Below are 24,889 nucleotides of genomic sequence, written 5' to 3' on the forward strand. Positions count from 1 at the left end.
CTCAAGGAGTTATGACAGTGGTGATTAGAAGGCAGTTTGAATACCAGAGGCCAATGGGAATCTGGCTTCAGCCACTACAGCAGCAGTGCAGGGACAGACTGGTGCTGATCCGAATCTCCAGGGTTTGGCCGGAGAGTGACCAGCTTCAGTTACCCACACGCAGAGTGTCCTACAGCTCACAGCCTCCCATTCACCAGATGCCTTCCAGAATCAGTTGTCTGTTAGCCAGTGGGGACAGGCTGCAGAGAACAGTAGGACAGAACTGGACTTTCTCATGTTCCCTAAGAGAGGCCTGACCCCCATTTCAGAGAAAAAGGACAAATAGCTTATCAAGGCCCTCTCTGCCTCCATGCTCAGCTTTCCCAATACTGCAATCACATTCTTACACTGGGCTGTGAAAACATTAGTAACAGTGAATAAGAACAGTGAGTAACTTTTTCATACTGGGCTGTTATTCGGCCCAGCTTTTGAAGAAGATGAAAGAGATGCATGAGCTTTAACTTAGTAATTCCACAGTAAGAAATTTATCATTCAGCAATCAACAGAGATTTGATCTAAGCCCTATGCAAAAGAGTGATAACTGGATTATTTTTTATAAGAGCAAAGACTTGGAAACAAAATAGTAATTTAATTAAATACATTGTACTAGATCAACAAAATTAAGTATCAATAAGCATGACAAAATATACTTCTGAACAGTAGTTAATATCATGGGGAAATGTTCATAACTCAAATGAAAAAATCAGCATACAAAAATTCAATATATTGTATAAGTAATTCTTTAAGAAACACATATAAAATGCATGTGTACATAAGGAAGAGACTAGAAGAAACACACAAAATTTTTTGTATTCTTCACTTCTGCATTAATCAATGTTTTTATGGCTTTTTTATAGTATTTTCAAAAACATTTTAAGTATATTTTATTGATTATGCCATTACAGTTGTCCTATTTTCATTCTTCCCTTTATCCCACTCCACCCTGTACCCCTCTCCCTCCAGCATTCCCCCATCTTAGTTCATGTCCATGGGTCATACACATAAGTTCCCTGACTTCTCCATTTCCTATACTGTTCTTACCCTCCCCATCTATTTTGTACCTACCACTTATGCTTCTTATTCCCTATACCTTTTCCCCCATTCTTCCTCCTCCCCCCACCACTAATAACCCTCTATGTGATCTCCATTTCTGTGATTCTGTTCCTATTCTAGTTGTTTGCTCAGTTTTTTGTTTTTGTTTTTTAGATCCAGTTGTTGATAGTTGTGAGTTTGTTCTATTATTTTACTTTTCATAATTTTGATCTTCTTCTATTCCTTAGATAAGTCCCTTTAACATTTCATATAATAAGGGCTTGGTAATGATGAACTTCTTTAACCTTACCTTATCTGGGAAGCACTTTATCTGCCCTCCCATTCTAAAAGATAGTTTGTTGGACAATGTAATCTAGGATGTAGGTTTTTGCCTTTCATGACTTTGAATACTCCTTTTCAGCCCCTTCTTGTCTGTAAGGTTTCTTCTAAGAAATCAGCTGATAGTCTTATGGGAACTCCTTTGTAGGTAACTGTCTCCTTTTCTCTTGCAGCTTTTAAGATTCTCTCCTTATCTTCAATCTTGGGTGATTTAATTATGATGTGTCTTGGTGTGTTCCTCCTTGGATCCAACTTCTTTGGAACTCTGGGCTTCCTGAACTTCCTGGAAGTCTATTTCCTTCACCAGATTGGGGAAGTTTTCCTTCGTTACTTTTTTAAATAAGTTTTCAATTTTTTGCTCTTCCTTTTCTCCTTCTGGGACTCCTATAATTCAGATGTTGGAATGTTTAAAGTTGCCCCAGAGGTTCCTCAGCCTCTCCTCATTTTCTTGAATTCTTATTTCTTCATTTTGTTCTGGTTGAAAATTACTTTCTTCCTTTTGTTCCAAATCATTGATTTGAGTCCTGGTTTCCTTCCCTTTACTGCTGGCTCCCTATATTTTTCTTTATTTCTCTTTGTATAGCTTTTACTTCTTCCTTTATTTTGTATCCATACTCATCATTTCTGTAAGCATCCTGATTCCCAGCATTTTGAACTCTGCACCTGATAGGTTGGCTATCTCCTCATCACCTAGATTTGAGAGGGGGGGGGCGGGGGGAGTTTTGGTGTGTTCTTCCATTTGGACCATATTTCTTTGTCTCACTGCACCCATTACCATGGTGGGGCAACGCACTTTGCTGCATTATGGCACTGTAAGTGGAGGTCACAGAGGAAACAATGTCACTTGTCCAATTTCCCCCCACTTTCAGTCACTTCTCCTGCTACCCACAATCAAATTAGGCCCTCTGGTGCTGATTCCTGGGTGGATGGGTCTGTGTATGATTTAGGACCCCATGGGCCCCTCCAAAGGACTCTTCTGTGAGACTGGGAATTCCTCTCACCAACACAAACTCCACAGGTTTTTACAGTCAAATGTTTTGAAGCTTTCTTTCCCTGTGCTGGAAACCTGGGTTGCACAGTCTGTCTAGCTCCCCAGTTGTTTCTCCCAGTTTATCCTCACACAAATGGGGGACTGTCTGGTCCACCAGCTGCCACCTTGCTTCACATCCTCTCCACCCCAGCTTCCCTTCTCTGCTCTTCCTTCTAGTCTGGATAAATGTTTCTTCTTTAACTCCTGGGCTATTGGACTTCTATACAGTTGGATTTTCTGGCAGTTGTGGTTGTACTTTGTTTTTAAATTGGCTATTGTCCTTTTGGTTGTATAAGGAAGTGAAGCATATCTACCTATGCCTCTATCTTGTCCAGAAGCTGCAGTATTTTCCAAAACATTTTAAATGAACATGAATAATAGCTGGCATATTTATATTCATTTATATGGTGGCACATTCATACATATTTATTTGAATATATGTATATGTATGTGCATAATAACAGCCGGCACATTTATATATTTATTTATTTATTTAAATATAGATGTATATCTCTTCAATATATATTCATTTGCTAAATAGAAAAATAACTTTAAGAAATCAAGAAAATGCTAATCAAAAATATCAGAGCCCAAAATTTCCTGTGTTCTCTACAATATTTGTATATTGAGAGCCTAGACAGCATATGCTTCTGAATTTGAAGGGGAAACCCAGAGCTGGGACAAAGGGAAGGTAGTTCATCAAGAGCTACCCTAGCAAGGCTTCACCAACTCTGTGCTGCTGTGACTGATGTTGGTTATATCACCAGTACCTCCCACCATGGAACCCAGTGCATCAGCTCTTTATTCTTATCAACCAGAGCTTGATGGAATCCATGAATTCTCCAGGAGACTTCTGTGAACATTACAGCATTAAGCAGTGCTATGCATTTATCCTTTTTCGAATGACCCATAATCATACACAGCAACAGAATTCAATAGTGATACATAAACCCTCCATTTCCATTGTCAAAAAAAGAGTATAGAGATGATAAGTATTCACCTAGCATCACAAGATACATTTCTGGTTCCAAACAAAGTCGCCAGTGAAAACTACCTTACAACTCTTCAATTAGATTTATGTGTTCTTGGCCCAATCCAGGGTGAGAGAGAAGCGCCTAGGAGTACAAATCTCTATCCTGCCAGGAAGTCTGCACTATGCCTAGACTGACACTAGGGACTCATGTTACAGCCATGAAATCACAGGCTAGGGAAGCCCCTTTAGGTGTTTTTGAAAAAATAATTCCTCAGCTCACATCCCTGAATCCCTAGCCCCAAGTTCCACCCCAGCAATTCTAGATACCAAATCCAGTCAGAGATGCATGATGAACTGATGAACCTGGAAACCTTCCAGATATTCTGGAAAGACCAGGAGAGCTAAAGACAAAGATCTGCCTTTCCGCTAACTACACCAGACTTCCTCACACCTCCAAATACCCTTGCCAGTCCAATCTGGTTGTAAGCTTTATGGGTCTGTTCTAAACCAATCCAAACTTTGGGCATGACTTCAGCTGTCTTGAATGCTAAAGAAAAACCTCTCATGATACTGGGCTGGCCATAGTCCCTGTACTAAGATATGTGCTAAAGGGCACACACATTTCTCTGACCATAAAAGTCTCAGAGAGTTGGGCACATCATTTGGGACTAAACATTGATCGAGCCAATCCTACACAAGATTCCACAATTGTAAGGTTTATTTTAGCTCATTTCTACCTTACCTTTAAGGCTTGTTTGGTTTGTTTTTTTCAATTTTGTACTTTCTGTATCTTCCCCAACCAGAGCTAAGCTGGGTTTAGCAACTCCCTTTGCAGGATTTCTCAAAAGTGCCTTTTCCAGAATATTCCTTGGCCAAATGATTTGATGAAACTCAGAAAACTACATCCTCTTCCTAGAAATTAATATTGAACTCTGGCATATTTAAGACTGGGAAATGCTACAATGAAGATTTTGCCAATCTTACATTTCCCAAATATAGTTGATTGTAGCACAGGTCACTGACTCATCCTCACACATAATCCCCCTTAGCATCCAGTGGAACTAACACTTTGTAGAACATAATTTGGGATATTCTGCTGGACATAATGATTTATCTTTCTCAGACGTGTATTAAAAGATTATTTTTTAAAGTTTACATTATGACTTCCATATAAATATCAAATAAACAGGCATCATAGGCTGTATTTAAATCATTAGTTAATGAGGGAGCCTATAAAATGATACAATAACTCCAAAGTGCACTGAAAAAAGCAGACACACATGCAGAAAATAAGGAACTCTGAAATGAATTTGCAAATAATGCAAAATGGACCATCCATGAAGTAATATTATAACTGCATTCAAAGGACACAATTAATTTGCAATTCTATAAACAAGAATAATTTATATTTTATCAGCTTGCTACAATTTTCAGGGTTGTAAAGTAACTCAAAACAAGGAAAGACAGCAATACCTGAGATGGATGAGGTAGGCAAGACACCCACTCGTGTTTCTTTGCCCAGTTCAACATCTTCCACAACTTTTCCTGACGTTTTTCTCTCCAATCCAGAACCTCTGGAAAGCAAAAAGAAGGAAACACAAATAGGCAGTAGGAAAGAGTAAACAGGGGGCTATAATCATCTTTAAATCATTCAATCTGAGCAGATAATTTCCATACTTTCTGAGTGGCTTACTTACATAAAGCAGATGAGATCCTCATCCTACCTTCTTAAAAATATGGCATAGTACCAACTCACACTCAGATTTTGTTTCTCTGAGCTTCAGTTTTGCTTTTGTCCCCAAATGACTATTTTCTGAAGTCCTCTGAAATAGCAGGGTAACTTCAGATAGATTAACATCTCAACATGTTCCCAATTTGCATATTGTACCAGATGCCCCTGAAGTGTTTCTAGTAATCGGGAGATTACTCCTGTGTGTGGTCACAAGGGACTTTTAATGGAAGCATTAAACAGGGAAGTAATTTGGGGACTACTTCTGCTGAAGCAGAAGATCTAACATGAAGCTGAATGAAGTTTTTGCTGTGCAACACACTTGCCAAGAAGGGGGAGATTTCCTTAAGCAAGTGTCACTTCCTTTACAGGTTCAGGGAGTCCCAGAGAGACTGCATATGCTGTATTGCGTACTGCTCAGCTGAAGCAAAAACCCCATACGCACAGCTCATGATGTTTCAAGCTGCAATTAAGTGCCAAAGCTGACTGATGATGGTTGCCATTCATTGCCAAGGATAGATAGAATATTAACCTCATTCTCACCAAATTAAACCCAAGCACTAAATTCAGTAAGACTGAATTTTGTTCTTTCTTAGCATAAAAAGCATCTGTACAATGACTGGTTTTATTATATTTTCAGAACTTCAAAGGTGTTACACAATACCTTGTATATCTCTGCTTGAAACTGTTCCTGTCCCTCCTGGGTACACCCACCAGAATGCAAGCCCCTTAAGGGCAGAAACTGGGCCTGGCTTATTTCCCTGTTATACCACCAGGACCTAGCAGAGAATCTAGGACACAGATATTTGTGGAATAAATTCTGGGATGGAAAATATGTACATACATACTACAGACAAGGATGAAACCTCAAACCTCAGGCTGGGGCTGTTCAAGGATCCCTAACCCCTATAACAGAGCTACTTCACATCCTTCCACAGTCTGCAGAGCCCTGCAGTGCTGAATGAAAAGGTACAAGGACGATGCTGAAAATTTCACCAGAGGATAAAGAATACAGAATGAGGGCAAACAATCTATGAAACAGAAATCTGACAACTTTACATCCATTACATCATTTAATATTTTAAGGCTTTTTACTTTGATTTTCAAAAGATCTGTATTATAATATGAAGCATCAGAAAAACATATAAAGGAAATTCTAATCCTATTTCTCCCATTCTAGCCCACATTCTGAGGTAACCAACAGTAACAATCTAGATGTCCTTCCACGCTTTATTGTTGCTCAAATATTTACATATTTATAAAATTTATAAAATTTATGATTCCCTTTTTAACCAAAATAGAATCATATTTCCCATATTACTCCATACCTTGCCTTTTCCTCTTAAGAGTTTTTCATGAGTATTTGTGGTCACACCAAAATCTTTTTCTAATTTATTTATACCTATACTCATATAATAGAAAAACATGGCAAACACTCAGTTTTTTTTTCAGGAAGTTATCAGTTAAGGCCCTAAAGTATAACAGGGTGCAAGTAAACAAGGGAGGGTGGCAAATGGGGATTTGTAATGGGGTCTAGAACTCAGGGTGTCCAGGAAATATTACGGAAAAAAATATATATGATGTCCTCACCCCCACCAGTCTGAGCTGGGAAATGGGACACGTGGAGCAGCCATTGAGAGCTGTTTTGCATAGCAAAGGCTTTGCAACTAACCTCAGGCATGGTCATTTAACAAATCTATAACCTTTAACTGGTTTCCTAGATATGTTAAATAGCTGTGGCCATGCTTTAAGCCAGGGGAATGGGAGTGACTTCAACCCAGGATGTAACTGAAAAGCAACTCCCCCTGGTTACAGCGCCTGCATGAGAGCTTGGAGATGATTGGCTCCACACCATCGGGCCATGCCTGCCTGGACTTAACTATGGCAGCCTAGTAAAGCTGGAAAGACACAGGAATGCTGGCAGGTGTAGCTGATTGTGGGAAGAGTCAAAAATGGGGCTGCAGAGGAAGATTGGCAAGGGAATTTAAACCCAGACACGACAGCCATGAAGGAAAAAATCACGTGTCTTTGGCAGAGGTTGGGACCATGCAGAGATCACTGCAGCAACACAGTGGATGGTGTCGGAACCAAGGGGCTGCCTGAACCACTTCCGGCACTTCTACTTCTTCTTCCTGAGATATGGTACTCTGGACTGGGCAAAGGGGAGAAGAAAGGACTGTGTGCATTTGTGGGTATTCTAAAGAACTTTGGTATTTTAATGAAGACATTAAGTCATTATTCTAAGTCTGTATAACTTTTAAATAAATAATTCCTTTCCTTTTCACCTATCTGGCATTGAGAGACATCTTTCCTCTGGCAGCAGGCAAAGCGAACCTAGTACAGGGGAGGAACCCCCGGAGAAAAAGTGGGGGTCCTTTTGGTAATAGTATATGGTTCACCCCCCACCCCAGGTCTGTTCTGTAACAAAAGGACATTATACTAAGTAACATAAGCCAGTTACCAAAAGGCAAATTTTACACGATCCCATGAGTTATCTAAACTGTCACACTGATAGAAATAGAGTAGAATGATGGCTACCAGGAGTCAAAAGGAGGGAGAAATAGGAAGTTGCTAATCAGTGGATATAAAGTTTCAGTTACACAAGATGAATGGGCTCTACAAATGACAGTTTGGAGGTCCTCACAACCCCTTAGACTTCAGGCACAAGTCATTGGTCCATGTTGTTATCTGAACCCTGATCAACTGGCTATAAATTAGAGGTTCCCAAGACCCCTTCTTGGGTTCAATTAATTTGCTAGGTCAGCTCACAGAACTCACTTCTAGAGAAAGATTTCACTTCTAAATCACCACTTTACTATGAAAGGGCATAATTCGGGAACAGCCAGATGGAAGAGATGCATAGGATAAAACAGGAAGGAAGGAATGGGCAAAGAGCTTCCATACCCTCTCGAAACATACTATTCTCCCCAAATCTTAATGTGTTCACCAATCCAGAAGCTCTCTGAACCTCAAACTTTTGGGGTTTTATGGAGGTTTTATTACAAAGGCATGATTGATTAAATCATTGGCCATTGGTCATTGATTCAACTTCCAGAGTCTCTTCCCTACAGAGGTCAGGATATAAAACTGAAAGTCCTCTAATCATGTGCTTGGTTCTCCTGGTATCCAGTCCGCATCCATAGGTGGTTTCTAAAAGTCACCTCATTAACATGACAAAAGACACCTTTATTATTCTTACCACTTAGGAAATTTCAGCGGGTTTGGGGAGCTCTGTGCCAGAAACATAACAAAGACCAAATATGTATTTCTTTATTATCAATCACATCATATTACAACTCAAAAATATGAATGGAATTATGTGGTACATTGTCCTTTGTGTCTGCTTTCTTTCCCCCATCATGTCACTGATGTTCATCTACATTATTACATAAATTGATTTTTTAAATTTCTGAATAGTATATGCCATGGTATAAATATACAGCAAGGAGCAAAAGTAGGTTTACAGTTTTGAATATGTGAAAGTTTATTCTTGTACTATTATTAATAATTATATTTTTTCCATAATAATAACTGCAAACATACCTTGCCCAACCCTGTACAACAATGTGATTACTCACTAATTGATGGTCATTCTTGTTGTTTACAGTTCGGGGTAACAGCCCCAATAAAACTGCCATTAACATTTGCTTACAAGTATTAGTGTGAATACCCATTTTCATTTCTCTTGGGTAAATAAAGAATAGTAGAATAGTAATTATAAATAGAGCTGCTAAGAATATTTTTATACAATTCTTTGTGTGCATGTAGATTGTCAATTCCTTTGGGAGTGAAAGTGCTGGGCCATTTGGTTAAAGTATATTTAATTTTATAAAAACTACCAAATTCTTATAAAGGGCTATACCAACTTTGCCCTCCCACCAGCAAGCTATGAGAATTTCAATTGCTCCACATCCTTGCCAGCACTGTGCTGTCACTTATTTTCTTTTTGTACATTGTTATTGTTTTAATAAGAAAAATACATAAAGTCACATGAAAGGAATAAAAGGATGGAATAATAAGATGAAAGGAATAATAAGATCCAAAATGTACCTACTATTTAGATTCAGAAGTTAACATAATGCCACGTTTTTCCTCCCTTTCTCACTCTGTCTCTCCTGAAAACCTAACTTGGTGAAGGAAAAAAAAAAAATCACACAAGTCCAGGAAACACAGAGAGTCCCAAATAAGATCAATTCAGAGAGGCCCACTCCAAGGTACATCATAATTAAAATGCCAAAGGTTAAAGGAAGAGAACGCTGCCCATCAACATGGCAGCATAAGTAAACACAGGTTGCCTCCTCACACAATCACATCAAAATTACAGCTAAAATATAGAACAACCATCACTAGAACCATCAGAAATGGAGTTGAATGGAAGTCTAACAACTACGGAGTTAAAGAAATCACATCCATTCAGACTGGTAGGAGGGGCAGAGATGCAGAAAGCACTAGTCCCACATGCATGTGTGGTGAATAAAAATGCAGGTGGGAAATCTCAGGAGCAGGAGTCCCAGCCCCATACCAGGCCCCCCAGCTCAGGGTTCCAGTGCCACAAAGATAGGTACCCATAATAGCTGCCTGCAAAAATCAGCAGGGACTGAGTTGGCGGAAGAAACTGAGAAGTACTGAGCAGTTCCTCTTCAAGAACCCACACAAGGACTTATTCAGACTCACTCCCTCTAAGCTCCAGCACTGGAGGAGGAGCTTGGAAGGCACCTGTGGCATACAGGAAGAAACTTATGTGTCTGGCACCAAGGCAAGAGCTGGAGGACAGTTTTCTCCCAGACAGAAAGGTGGACAAAAGCTACTGTCCCTTTTCCCATACACTTTATGGGTGAACCCTCCAACCACAGAACCAAAGGGCCAGCAGGCTGGTACCACATCTGAGGTTCCATCAACCTGCCCTGGAGATCCCCAGAGTCTCCATCCCACCCAATTTATGGGCCCATCCAAGGTGTTTTTCTATATGAATGGCTGGTCATGGCTCAAGCTTCACAACTTCCTAAATCTTCTCAAACAAGCAACTGCCAGCCCCAGTGAGCCACAAGAAACTGTTCCACTTGCTAGGTGGCCCCAGGCCTGGCACTAGCAGCAGGCATCCTAGATTCACAGTTTATCTTCACCTGGGAATCTCCAAGCCCACACAAGCAGCACACTTCTCAGACTGCTTTACAGCTCAGGCAGGGTGACCCAGGGCAAAACACTGGTGGAGGCTGACCTTGGCCTGTACACCCCAAGAAACCTCAGAGCCTATGCACCCCATGGACAGCTACAGACCATATCACAGCACTACCACCCTACTCCACATAACTGATCCTTGTAGTCAGTGGTCATAGCCAGTCATTGCAGTTGACTGGTCAGGCAAATCCCTCCCATTGACCACCAACAGCAAACAAGCCTCAACTGCAAGAGGAGGGTATACTCAGCCAACATAAAGGTCAAAACTCTAGTTCCCAGGTTAAATAATAGAGGTATCTGTGCCACTGGACTCTACAGGACACCTACTAGATTAGGCCTACTACACTACCAAGACACAGAGTCAAAGTAGCCCTACTTAATAGAAACAAACATAGGAAGTCTTCCCAAATGAGACAAAGTAACATGGCCCAGATGAAAGAACAGATCAAAACTCCAGAAAAAGAACTAAATGAAATGGAGATAAGCACTCTCTCAGATGCAGAGTTCAAAATACTAGTTATAAGGATGCTCAAGAAACTTAGTGAAGACCTCAACAGCATAAAAAAGATCCAGTCAGTAACAAAAGACACACTAATTTAAATATAGAACAATTTACAGAGAAACAACAGTATAAGCAACCTCTGGGATAACTTCAAGTGTTCCAAAGGAGAAAAAAAAGAGAAAGAAATTGGAAATCTATTTGAAAAAATAATGAAAAGAAACTTCCCTAATTTGGTGAAGGAAATAGACATGCAATTCCAGGAAGCAGAGAGTCCCAAACAAGATGGAGGCAAAGAGGCCCCCTCCAAGACACATCATCATTAAAATGCCAGAGGTTAAAGATAAAAAATAGACTCTTAAAAGCGGCGGGCAGGGGGCGGAAGCAGTTACCTACAGGGAAATTCCCATAAGACTGTCAGCTGATTTCTCAAAAAAAAATTTTTGCAGGCTAGAAGGGATTGGCAAGAAATATTTAAAGTCATGAAAAGCAGGGAACTACAGCCAATCTACCCAGAGCAATCTACCCAGCAAAGCTATCATTTAGAATCGAAGGGCAAATAAAGACCTTCGCAGACAACAAAAAGCCAAAGGAGATCATCACCACCAAACCAGTATTAAAATAAATGTTAAAGGATATTCTTTAAGAAGGGAAAAACTGGAACATACATAGTTATAAAGAATAAAATGGAGCTCTGGCTGGCGTAGCTCAGTGGATTGAGCTTGGGCTGCAAACCAAAGCATCACAGGTTCGATTCCCAATCAGGGCACATGCCTGGGTTGCAGGCCAGGGCCCCCAGCAACCGCACATTGATGTTTCTCTCTCTTTCTCCCTCTCTTCCCTCTCTAAAAATAAATAAATAAAATCTTTAAAACAAAGAGTAGAAATACAGAAACAGAATTATTTTAAAAAAGAATAAAATGGCAATAAATAAATACCTATCAATAATCACTTTAAATGTAAATTGATTAAATGCTTTAATCAAAAGACAGGTACCTGAAGAAAATAGAAAACAAAAGCTACATATACTGTCTCCAACAGACCCACCTCAAATTAAAAGACACACACAGACTGAAAGAAATGGAAAAAGATATTTCATGCAAATGAAAACATTAAAAAGCTGGTCTCACTTTTTTTCATTTTAGTTCTATCTTCTATTAGTAGGTCATTCAGAAGATGTTTCCTAGAGGGTACACCTTAACTTACTTAGATGATCTTAGAGAATAAGCCTATTTCTTCAACTTCTCCCGTAACAATCATCCAAGGTGTCGTGCAAGAAGACCTGTTATAACTACACACAACAGTGTTCTGCTGTGGGACCACCAGTCCAACTACACAAAGATGGATAATCAGCGCCACTTTTACATTTGCCTACTGCATCCACAAACTCCCCCCAGTAGGCTGCTGTCTCTAATTTAGTGCTTGCTGTTTTGCTCAATTCAGTTTTAGGTTATGAGTGAGCTAGGGAGGACTTGGAAAGCCATTCTTGAGTTTCTCTTGAAAATCCAAAGCCATTCTCTAAGACAAATTTAAAACAAAATGAAAAGTGGCACAAACTAAGATCACTCAGATGACAGTGTGCTTCTTTTTGTTTGGGAACTTATATGACTTTCCTAAAATGAGGATCCTTATATTAGGATCTTATTACATATCTGAAAGCATTCTGATAGGCCTCCCATCTAGGTAATGATGCTGTGTCTCACTTTTCATCACAAATACCTCTGTATGGTTTGCCTGCATCTTGGAGCTGTGAGTAGAAAACAAACAGCAGTGGCATTTCCCCCCACCTCCACTCAGGAGCTTTAACACAGGTGCCGCCTTCCTAGTCCCTTACTCCTAGCCAGACACTTCAGTAGTAATGTTTCCAAAGCCCACCTGTGATCCCAGGAACTTCCCAATTTACAGTAAAAGTGGTTCCTCATCATGAAAACTGAGCTGGGGATTTTAAAAATATTGGACTCCAAGTCCCTGCCTACCTTCTTATCTCAGTCACAGTGACCTTCAGTGATTGTCTCTGACCATCCCGCCTTTGAGGCACAAGAAGCCTAATGGCCTGACAGAGCCAAATATTATTCCCGAGATGTGTGTGCCAAGTATTAGCATTTCCTTCTCTTCCTGAAGAATGCTTGCTTGTCTGGAAAATACTTTGATGACTCAGAGATCACAGTGTTCCAGAGTCAGAGGTGGGATCAGAATTACATCCAATCACTGCCCCAAACTTGGCTGAATCCCATTTATAGGTCAAAGAGTGCTCAACCTCAAGGACATAGTAAAAAAAATTCAAGTGACATATGGATATTGACATAATGAAGTAAGAAGCATCCAACTGTTTTTCCCAAAATCACTTTTTTGTAATTTATTATAACATGTTAGATATTAAATATAAAATGCTATTTTATCTTCTGTGTTTCTACACTCAGCTCAAAAAATAAACCACTATCAACCCATGTGAAATCTTTGTGTGTTCCTCCCTGGTTCTTCACCCTCTCCCTCCTCACTCCTGTCTTTAGGGGTAACCACTCTCAGAATTTGAAGTTTATCACACAGCAAAAAATAAATAAATAAAATAAAACACTTTTAATTACATGGTGATATGTCCAGATTGCTGGGCAATATAGGATGATTTCTGATGTTTTTAAATCTCACATTCAAGAAGTGATATTCTGCAGTTTATTTCTTTGGTCAACTTTATATTTGTGACTTTTACACATGGCTACACAGTCTTCTGTTTTTGTTTATAGCATAATTTTTATCCGTTTAGCCACTAATAGACAATTATTGTTTCCAGGTTTTTAAATTATAGACTTAGTTGCTCTAAGTACTATTCTATATGTCATTCTGTGCACCTAAGGGAGAGTTTCTCTAGGGTACGTGTCTAGAAATGGTATTGCTGGGTCAGAGGGCTGGCACAGCTTCAGCTTTTCTTGAGATTGCCAGATTGTAACCCAGTAGTATTATGCCAATTTATATCTACTCCAGGGTTGTTCTTCATTCTCTTTAATATTTGCCATTCTGGTGATTGTAAAATGGTATGTGTGAGTAGTTTTAATTTTGTATTTTCCTGAGAGGTATTCAAGAAAATGTTTCATGAACAAATTTAAACAGGTAGGACAACTTCACTCAGGGGTATGCAATGGTAGAGAGCGACCAAGCTGCAGTTTGAATTCAAATCTGCTGCAACAAAGGCCAGCAGGAGTTTTTAATGCTGGGTTGAGATAGCAGAAGCATACTGGAGGACATTAGTAGGACATTAGGAAGCCAATCAAATGGATGTGCCAAACCCATTCAGTTGTTCTGGACTTGGCAATGATTTTTCTCTGTGACTAGGCTACTTATGCTTTCCCTCCCACAGAGCCTGGGAGACAGGCTCCCAGGTTCTTAAGACATTTTAGTTTATAAAACTGACAGGAGGCTTTTAAAAAGATTTACATCTCAAAGGTGCAGAAGAAGAATTTATAAGTTAAGTTTTCTTAAGTAAACACTCTAAGAAAGGGGATATCTGGTCTACCTGAAATTTAGTCAAGCTGAGGAGAATGTTTTGGTCAGAAGTTATTGGTCATTCAGTTTTTTGATTCTGAGAACCACCTGCTCATACCTTTTGCCCACTTTCCTACTGAATTGTAAGTCTTAATGATTTGTAAGAGTTACTTACATACTCTGGATACTATTCTTTTCTCAATTATATGCATTACATATCTCAGTTTGTGTCTGGTCTTTTGATTTTCTTTATAATATGAAGAAGACAACACTGATAAAAAGTCATTTTTCATTTTATCTCTGAATCATATTTCTTTGTGTGTTAAGAAATCCTTCCCACCCTAGCTGTTGTGGCTTAGTGGACTGAGCACCAGCCTGAGAACCAAAGGGTCACTGGTTTGATTAGCAGTTAGGGCACATGCCTGGGTTGCGGGTCAGGTCCCCAGTAGGGGGTGTGCGAGAGATAACTGCACATTGACATTTCTCTCCCTCTCTATCTCCCTCCCTTCTCCTCTAAAAATAAAGTCTTTAAAAAAAAGAAAAAAACCCTTCCCTATCCTAAAGTCACAAAGACGGTCTATTCTAAACTCTATTCTCCAAATTTAAATTATCTATTAATTCTTGTGTTTGGTATACATGTCTTCGGCAAATCATGTTATATATCAAATTTCTGTGTGTGCAGGTCTGTTCATTGATTTATTCAATCCCATGGATCTATTTTTCTCTATCTACACCAATACCACAGTATAAAGTTACAATAGACAAATCTTGACATCTAGTAGACAAGGTCTCCCATTCGCCCCAAAGTGTTCTTGTCTTTAACTGTTTCATGATTAATACTTTGTGACTGTGTTTAAAATATCCCAAGGAAAGAATACATTGAAGTTTGTTTCACCACTGAGGGGAACATGATTCTATCAGACATTATTTTGGTAGAGAACAGTATACTGTGTGTACAAGTGGAAATGGAGATAGGAGTTCACTAAAAGGAAAAAGTACTGAGAATGTCCATGGTCCTTGTCCCCTCATAATTACTTTGATAAGTCTGGCCCTGCAGAATACAGCATATCCCCATTTTACCATTCTCCAGGAACACCTAATTCATTCTTCTCCTATTCCTACACACATCTCTGAAAAGACTATCACAAAACAAAAACTTTGATCAATATACAGGGTCCAGCAAAAGTAACACCACAGAGTGTGGTTGGTAGGAAACATGAATGTCTCACACAAGATGGACAGCAATTTAAACATTTTACCTAAAATGTCATATGGTATGCTTGTGTGTGATATTATGTTACTGAATTATATGCTTACAATTTTGTAATAACAAGTTTTTATGTAATAAAAATGGGTGTTATTTGTGCCAGACCTAGTATACAAAATGCACCTGAGTTGAAATTGTGTGTGTCCAGAATGAGTCTCCCCAAAGTGTGTCACCCTGACATACAGATATTTCCAGCTAAAAACAAAGCCCAACAAACTCAAGAACTTAAAAAAAAAAAAAAAACATCCCACTTCAGGGAGAAAACCTTAGTATATTTACTTTAGCATCCATGAATTAAGTGTAGCAGACAGGGAGATTTAAATCTAGCAAAATCTGTTTGTTGGACATTGTGTCCCTTCTGTGTCCCATTGTTTCCCGGTGTCCCAGCAAGAATTTTTTTTAATGTTTGTTCTTCCTCATATACCTGTGAATTGCCTAATCCCCTTTGAAATCCTAGACCACTGTCTCCCTCTCCTTTGTCCAGAAAGGCATTTAAGCTTCAACTGCCAAATATGCCCTGGGGTCCCATATCCCTATGGAACCTCTGCATATACATATATAATAAATTTGATCATCTTCCCCTGTTAATCTGTCTCATATTAGAGTATTAGTCCAGCCAGAAAAATTTAGAAAGGTAGTCAGAAAACTATTTTTTGCCCCCACAAAACTCAGCAACTAAGAAAAAAATTGGGACTAGTAACGGTATTCTAGGTCGTGATTACTTCTTTTGAAATACATTTTCTTGGGCATCTTTATTTGCACATTTTTTAAATATTAACACATTCAAATGGCTATTTCATTACCTACACTATAATGACTACTCCTTTATCCTTCAACCTTAGTAATCTCTTACTGCTACCAGTTGGATGATGTCAAATACAGAGATGCAGCAAACATTTTTAATAATTGTCATATTCTTTGTAGCATCAGCTTCTGAAAGTTTCATCTCTTGGCAGGCAGAAGGCTGGCAGCAAAAACTAATGAATAAATAAGAGCTATTCAAAACCTCCTCCATTCTCCTTTTTTAAAAAATAAAAAAAAGGCAAATTCAGCTCTTCAGCAATAAACCTTCTTTGAATGGCCATAAAATGTTGGTATAAATATCAGTTGGCTGTGAGGTTGTTCTGACAGCTCTTTGGCTTTTATACATTAATATCCCTTCCCCTTCCTTGGATTCTACTTCCCTAAACACATTAGTACTTTTTAACAAAGCCATATAAACTGTAGATTATACTTCTAAAGTGGCATGTACAAGTAAGAGCTCTGATAAGGTGCTCAAAATGCTCCATTCATCATGGTACAATTGCAAAACCACATCTAAACTCATTTCTATTCTGCTTATTTTTTCCCTCCCTCTTTAGAAAATAAACAGGACAGCAGAAAGCTCCCTACAGGGCACAGATGATAAAAATCAACTTTTAGTAGCCAAGAATGCAATTTTCTACAGCAGAATTACAAGTGGATAGGATTCTTTCAACTCTCAAAGCTGGGTTCTTTACCCCAAGAATCCCTCTGAGCCATTCTTGAGCCAGTCTTTGGAATTTTCATTGTGAAACTCAGAACCTCAGATTACATCACCACTAACATTTCCCTTCTTAGGTGCCTAGTAAATAGTTATGAGGAGTGCTTTCTTCTTTACTAAAACGAAATGTCCTCTTTGTGACCTCAACTTCACCTACAGGGATTTATGTTAAGGAAATAAAAGCAGAGAGCTTAAGATCAGGGGCTCTGGAGGCCAAACTGCTTGAATTCAAATCCTAACTTGGCAGTTTAGAAGCAGTTTGACTTTAAATTACTTAACCTCTTTATGCATCAGTTTCCTCATCTGCAAAATGGGGATAATAACAATAAAATCCTCCTAGGGGTTATGGAATAATTATTGTTACTCAAAGTTGGATCACTTTCTAAACCTAAATCTAAATTATGTTGATCTTACAGCACAATAGATACATATTTTCTTCTAATCAGCACTGTCCTGTACTCATAAACCGGCTTTTGGGCTCCATGCTCAGTGTTCTGTTATACCAGATGTTTTGTTGTAGAATGATGAGAGGAGGAAATGGATTGACAAGTGACTCTCTTCTTCCCTAGCCCAGTCCTTCCCCACACACAGGTAACCCTATATTTGTTACATCAGCATGTATTTTCACAGGCCCGTGCTCTCTACCTAAAACCCAACTTTAAGACAGAGACCTTAATCAGCATTGTTTTGACACCTTTGGAACATAGATCAGGGACTGAAAAAATTCTGACTTCTTTAGAAATTGGCAGCTTTGGTATCATTGTCTATAAGACAATTCAGGTCTTGACAACTTACTTATTACTTGAGAGAGTAAGGGACCTTTAGGTCCCAAAGGCAAGATTCAGTTACTTTTAAAACCGTTTCTTACATTATATCTGAAAAGACTTTTCAGTAGAATCAGTACCTAATCCTTTGTTCTGTCTCATCCTTTGTGCATTCTTTATCTAAAATATCACTCACCTTGCTTACCTCTTGACACTTCAAAAGGCATATTATGTATCCCTTTCTCATCAGACTCTCCTTAAATGCTTTGGTGAAAGCAAGATCTCTATAGGTCAGTTTGAACTAACCAGTCAATGTGAAAATCTATAATGAGCCTCTAGTAACTTGCTAAAGGGTAGGACTTTTTTTCAAAATTCAAGTAATGGAGCAGAAGCAACTTCAAATTCTTTCAGTTCCATGTTATCTCAAAGGCATGATAGATTCACAGAATTTCACAGCTATAAATAATAATAGAGCACAACTCCTTCATTAAAAGAGAACTACGCTGAGGCCTTGAGAGATTGCACAATTTACTGAAGCTGTCAGAACACAGAGCATTCAAACTACTAGAACACTGGCTTCCAAACTACTGTCCTGCTTGCTGTTCTGTATTAGTGTGCAAGAAGAAAGATTCCTGTAAAAAGCTGCTATGTAGAGCTGACCTGCTCATCTTCAAGCCAGATGTCCCCAAGCAACCTGAAGCTTGACAAGAGTGGCTGCCAAACCAGGACACTGATCTGTGTGGGTCTCTGGAAGCCCGCAGTTCTAGGGTGTTTAGGTTGGCATCAGGCTGACCTAGAAGCCCTTCAACATCACAGGGAGACAGCTGCAGTGCCATCTTCCAAACTGGAAAATCTAAGCAGAAATCATTCATGAAACTTCCCCCAAATAATGTATATTATCATCAGTCTGATGTATAAGCTCTGGTTTGCTGTATTTGTGAAGCAGCCAACCTGAAATATGGACTTTATGAAAAAAGGACAAGTGCTTTAATTTTTTAAGGAATATTGCCATGGATAGTCGAGTGTTAAGACCAAAGCAGGCAAAACTCACAACAGCAATACTGCACTCAAGGACACAGAAAGGCCTTCTGTAGGAAGGATCCTAAGGTCAAAGGAAGGATTCAATGCCAAAGCTTTGTCCTTAAGAAAAATTTTGCTGTCGTAGCCTCCAAAAGTAATACTTAAAACAGTGTCTCCAAACTGAATTCCATTATTTCAAGGGATTTACTAAAGACTGACTTGAAAAATGAGTAAATTATCCTGAACACTGGTCCTCAGAGTGTTATATGACACAAACGAGGTACAGATTAATCATTATCCATCCCAGGATAAACCCCTGGCAATTGACCCCTTAGAGAAACCTGCCACTCTGAAAAGCCACTGAAACAAGAAGGACATGACCAGCATTGCTTTCACTAAAACAGGGCAGACACCAGCATCTTACTTGATAAAAGGGGTGATTCAAAGAGTGACCACTTATGTCAGGATGATGAAATAAAACATCTATTTCTCATGAACTAGAAAATAAGCATAATGCTTCCAGGTAAAGAAAAACTTTATATATTTCTAAAAAGCAATATATTTCTAAGTCTAATGTAAAAATTTAAATCTGAATTTCCACAAAGACTTCTGTTGATGCCATGGGGAAAAAAACTCCAGCAGGGTGAATCTTCTGTATTCTTACAGAATGATCAAAAGACAAATGACTGGGACAGTTTGAATTCTACACGGAAGCTCTAAAAGTCATTTGTGACTAGTGCTCTTGACCCATCACTAGTAAACATTTTTAAAAAATTAAAAAAGCAAAGCGAACCAAACCAAAAAAAATGAAGTTTCAGAGCTTCATTAGCTTTGTATCTGTTACGGCAACACCAGGAGAAGAGCCCAAACAAAGCAGAGAGATTATGCAGATCCTTGACTTTGCCTTCTCTCAGTGTTGAATAACAATGATGATTGAAAACAGACTGTGAGAGATGCAAGTGGTTCCAGAAACTTAAGGTATCAAAACATCACCAATCTCAGCAATGGGCAAGAAGATTAAAGCACTCATGGAAGAGAGATTTCTTGCTGCTTTTTCAGACCTTCCAGTGGCATGAGAGATCAAGTTCATCTTTGAAGTCTGGCCCTTCTCTTGTAGTCTTCCTCAGGCTGCATCTCACTTCAGGAAAAGAAACATTAATTTTTTTCCAAAGTTCCATTAATAAGGTGTATGGTGATTCTAAGAAAGTAAAAGGTTATCCAAAGGAAATTAACTATTTGGAACAGTTCAGACACCAATAATAAACTTAAAGGAAAACTGACATTCTTTCAAACCAGTTCTTAGAGTTACCAGAATTCATGTATCACCAAAACAATCAGGACACACTGACCTGCATGAAAGTTGCAGATGAAGCTAAAGATCTCTAGGTAAAGAGCTGGGTCTAAACTCCAAAGAGACACAGAGATGAGTGAAGTTTTAAACTCTTGTAATTCACAGATGTGGAAATAAACATTTATAGAGAGTGAATAATGGAGAGATGATGATGAACTAATGAGAAAAGTACTTTTGTGGGAGGTTAGAAATAAAAATACACATCTTACAATGTAAAAACTCACCAATTGGAAGGTTTTGAGAAAGATGTGAATCTGGGACATTCATTGCCATCTGCTACCAGGAATGAGGACCCATTTTCTGAGGACTTTATTTTGTTTTCCAAACTAAATTGATATTCAGTGCTTACCAGTAGCCATTCATTTTGGTCCCACCTCTCCTCTCTGGTGTTTTCCCCCCCTTCTTATTTTATTGAGATTATGAACATAAAATTGTATTAGTTCAAGAACTAGAACATAATTCCCTGGCTGGTGTAGCTCAGTGGATTGAATATAGGCCTGAGAACCAAAGGGTCACTTGGCTCAAGTCCCAGTCAGGGCACATGCCTGAGTTGTAGGCCACATCCCTGGTTGGGAGCATGTGAGAGGCACCCAATCGATGTTTCTCTCCCTTTCTCCATCCCTTCCCTTCCCTTCCCTCTAAAAATAAATAACATTTTTTAAAAGTCCAAGCAGTTTTGGATAGCTGGCAAGAACAGAAACAAGAAAGATTTCCCCAAGGCCAACATTTAAGGGTTTGACTAAAAGTCTATTGCAAAAGGGATAGGCATTCTGATCTATTCTCATTATTTATCCCAGAGTAGAAGTTATCTATAAAGATGACATCTAATTGTAAGATTTTTTTCTCATGCAAGGCTCTAAGAGGCATTTTTCTTGTTTTCTACAAGAAAAAAATATTAATATGGCAAGCATGCATAACTTCTAAGCAGAGAGATAATCATTTAAGCATATGTCAGAACACAACATCCTTTTTAGTTCCTTACACTTAGAGTAACAAATACACATTTTCTCTTGACATGGAGTGTTTAGAACATTGTCATCCACGTTTCAGGAACTATAGTTTAAATTTTCCAAAGAGAAGGAAAATTATCAATCACAAAATCCCAAAGACTCTCAGCCCAACACCAAAACAGTCTATGGATCTTCTGGAAACATCTGAACTAATTTTATGTCCTACATACTTCCAATCCTGCACCGCACACCTGACACTATCAACACTCAGTTGTTTATAAGACATGTATGTTGAGGAGTGTACCATGTTTTACTCTTTTCTATAGCTATAGTGGCTGACACTCAGGTGTTACTTATTAGTTGAAAGGCTGAACAAATTTTCTAATAAACCCATCTCTAAACCATATAGAAAGTTAGAGTCCTGAGCAAGTTTCCGGGGAACAACTTTACTCATGACTTGTGGATGATACTGTCTTCAGTGTCAAAGGAATGACCCTCCACAGTGGAATCTCTCATTCTCCCTTGAATATTTTCTTCTGACTTTTGACCTGTGCCTTTTTATCACTGTAACATCATATCATTCTGGATCATGAAAGGCTTTTCCTGCCACTTTTACTCTATGTCAAACTCATTTCCTGACTATAAGATTGATCACTGCAAACTCGTGTTCAGCCTTCACCTAAAATTCTGGATGGCAGCTCAAGTTCTGTCAACAAATATAAATCAAGCATCTACTAGGAGAACACTTGGTAAACACTGAAAATTTTGAGATGAGATCATTACATCCAAGGTGCTTATAACTTAAGTGGTTTTTGAAAACCTTAATGACAATAAGAAAGTGATTGAATATTAAACACAATTTTTGTCTAAAAACTTTGCCCCCTCCCTCTTCTCTGCAGTCTTTTAAGAACCAATTGAAGAACAACTTTCTCCAGGAAGCTTTCCCAGTGCACCCCAGAATACAGTGCCCAGAAGACTCCTCTTGAGGTGATTTGGTCAAGTGCAAAAAGCCAAAGCTTTGTATAAACAAATCAGAATCCTGGTTCTGCCCCCACTAAGCCTGTAACGCTGGCAAGCCAATTAGTTTCTCTCAGCCTCAGTATCCTCATCTTCAAAACTGGCAAGATAATGTTTAGCATGTGAAATTATGATGAGACAAACATTAACATGATCATGTAACCAGCACAAAGATTTTTATAACTTCAATTTTCTTTATGTGTTCACTCATGTCACTGAAGAGTCTGCATCTCATTAATTTTGTGTGCTATTTATTTTGGCTCTGTTCTTCCTCCCTAGATGAAAACATCCATTAAGAAAGGAAACAACCTCCTAAGATTTCCAAATCACCTATAGCCAACTCCATCCACACATACCTATCTCCCTCAGAAAAAAAAAATAAAAGGATGAAAGATTTTTTCTGGTTTGCTAGTGTCAATGATAAACCCAGAACTCCAGGGAACGAATATCATATACATGACTGCAGATAAAATTGAGAAATCAGCCTCCACTGTGTCTTTATTTCTAGTAAACAAGTTTTTCTCTGCTGAAGAACTCTATTTTCATCCCATTTTCATTTGTATTGCTAAGCAACACCCTGTACCTCCAGTTTTATTTCTGGTTCTGCATTTATTGTCACAGACACCTACAAAGTTACATCCCCCATACTGGAGTATTTTTAGGTTGCATTTGTGAGCAGTCATGTGTGCTACCAAGTACCTTGAGTCACAATAATGATGTTCTGCACTCATGCAGAAGTTATGTTTGCTGGAAAACACATTATAAACTTTCTCACCAATTTTATGACTTCAGAACAACTCCAAGAGGCTACCCCTGGTGATCTCACAAAAAAGAACATGGCTCAACTAAGACTACATACTGTGATGACTTAAAGCAAAGGCAAAAACTCAGGGCCAAGGCCATCCCAGGTTTCCTGCCCCTCATAGAACTTTGAGGCCCCATCATATGTCAAAGTGGTCAGTTCACTTATCTAAAAGTGCAGAGACTTTTCTTGATCATTTCTATGTAACTAACTTTTCACATCCCATGGAGAATTCTATTGCTTCTCGGTGCTTCACTGCCCTCTTCCACTGACTATCTGAAAATGCAAGCAAATGGAAATTTGGTGTATATTTTATAAATTTATAAAAACTGATGAGCATAAAGATGAAGTCAGGGAGTTGACTCTAATAAAAAGAATTCTTGCAAAAGAAAGAGTAGAGAGTTAAAAAGAAGATATTCTTGACTCAGTTTTCATTTGACCCTTTATCCCCATCTTCCTAGGTATCTTAGGATCCGTGAATACCTAAGACTATTTAGAAGATGTTGCCCACCAAGGATCAATAGTACACTATCAGAGCCTCAGAGAATCAATTATAGGATATTAAAGTCAAAGAGACAGTAGAGATCAAGAAATCATGAAAAATAACCAAAGGAACATTTCACAGGAGAACAGCAGTTGGTGATTCAGGATATGGATGTGAGTGAGGAATCTGGCCTGGAGGCCACACTGAAAGACTACTTCCTAACTAACTACATGGCAACCTCTGGTCAGAGCCAGTGAAAGGAACTAGAAAGAATAGCAAGTGGCTGAAATATCCCCAAATGTAGCTTCCCTAGTTTGTATGTAGGGGGTTTATTTATATCTTGTCTTACCCCCACCCAGAAGAAGGGTTTAAAGCAGTTTACAAAGACTCACACAACATAGCAAGTTTAAATAAACTTTTAAGAGGAAAAACAGTAAGGCAGAGGAAATGTAAATGTAGGAGGCATATCATTTAAACTCATTCTCTAGCACTGCAAAGAAACCTATTTATTTTAAACAATTGAACTTCGTTGTTGTAGGGAAGCACAGTGCCTGGCACATAAATACTCATAAGTTACAGTAATTACTATTTGTGTTATTGATGGTGTTTGTTATTTGTTATTAGCCCAATGTTAGTTTTCTTCCCTAATTGACTCCCCCCAAAAAGGCCAAACTCCTCATGATAGAAAACTCCTTTCCTTATCCTATCCTAAGCATTCCCTCCCTTTCCACTTCCTGTATGTCCTTAAATGTCCTAACTTCCTAAAATAAATAAAATAGAATGAGCCTTCAGGGCCTTAGAGCCAGAATCTACACTGTAGGCAATATAACCAGCTCTTGGCAAAGCTGTGAAATTGGCCACATTGCTCATTCTTTCTTTCTGGCTTCTCTTTTCTGACCTTTTTTTCCTGGCATTGTTTAGCCACCAGTATAAATTACATCCCTCACTCTGAAGAATAAATATGTCATATTAGTTTTAAGCTCTGTGAGGGCTACATTTTCAAATGTAACAAAGCTTTAAAATAAAGGCATTAAGTTCTTTTTTGGAGGGAGGGGTTAAACTGTACTTTGTTACTGTAACATTGTCTTTAACTGATCAACCACAAGCATGCAAAAAGTTCTCTTCTGAAGGGAACCGCTTCCACACCCCCTGGATAACAATAAGTAAATTATAAAGATCATTTAATTCGTAGTTCTCTCCTTTATAGCACTTTGAAGCAGTGTGACAAATACCACAGAGACAGGAAAAACCATCTTTAATAAATTCTTAATTGTAGAGACTTTCTGAAAATAAAACAGACAAATGCTAACTCATGCCTCTGATGAGTCCTCAGAGACCAAAGATCCATCGCCTTCCGCTGGAAGAACCAGCCCCCAGAGTGTCCTCGCCTTTACAGGGCACTTGATAAGAGGACCC

The 24,889-nt window shown here is 38.7% G+C and overlaps 1 long non-coding RNA gene across 1 annotated transcript; it reads right to left on the reverse strand.

Annotated features, from left to right (window-relative positions):
* Positions 1-2,666: 2,666 nt before the first annotated feature.
* LOC118502216 lies at positions 2,667-24,889 on the reverse strand. Its single transcript, XR_004904917.1, has 4 exons — positions 24,540-24,889; positions 21,616-21,619; positions 15,678-15,686; positions 2,667-2,677 (listed from the first exon to the last, which is right to left on the reverse strand). It is a non-coding gene; the product is annotated as an uncharacterized LOC118502216 (long non-coding RNA).

This window comes from Phyllostomus discolor, chromosome 1 (genome assembly GCF_004126475.2).
Source record: "Phyllostomus discolor isolate MPI-MPIP mPhyDis1 chromosome 1, mPhyDis1.pri.v3, whole genome shotgun sequence".
Taxonomy (NCBI): domain Eukaryota; kingdom Metazoa; phylum Chordata; class Mammalia; order Chiroptera; family Phyllostomidae; genus Phyllostomus; species Phyllostomus discolor.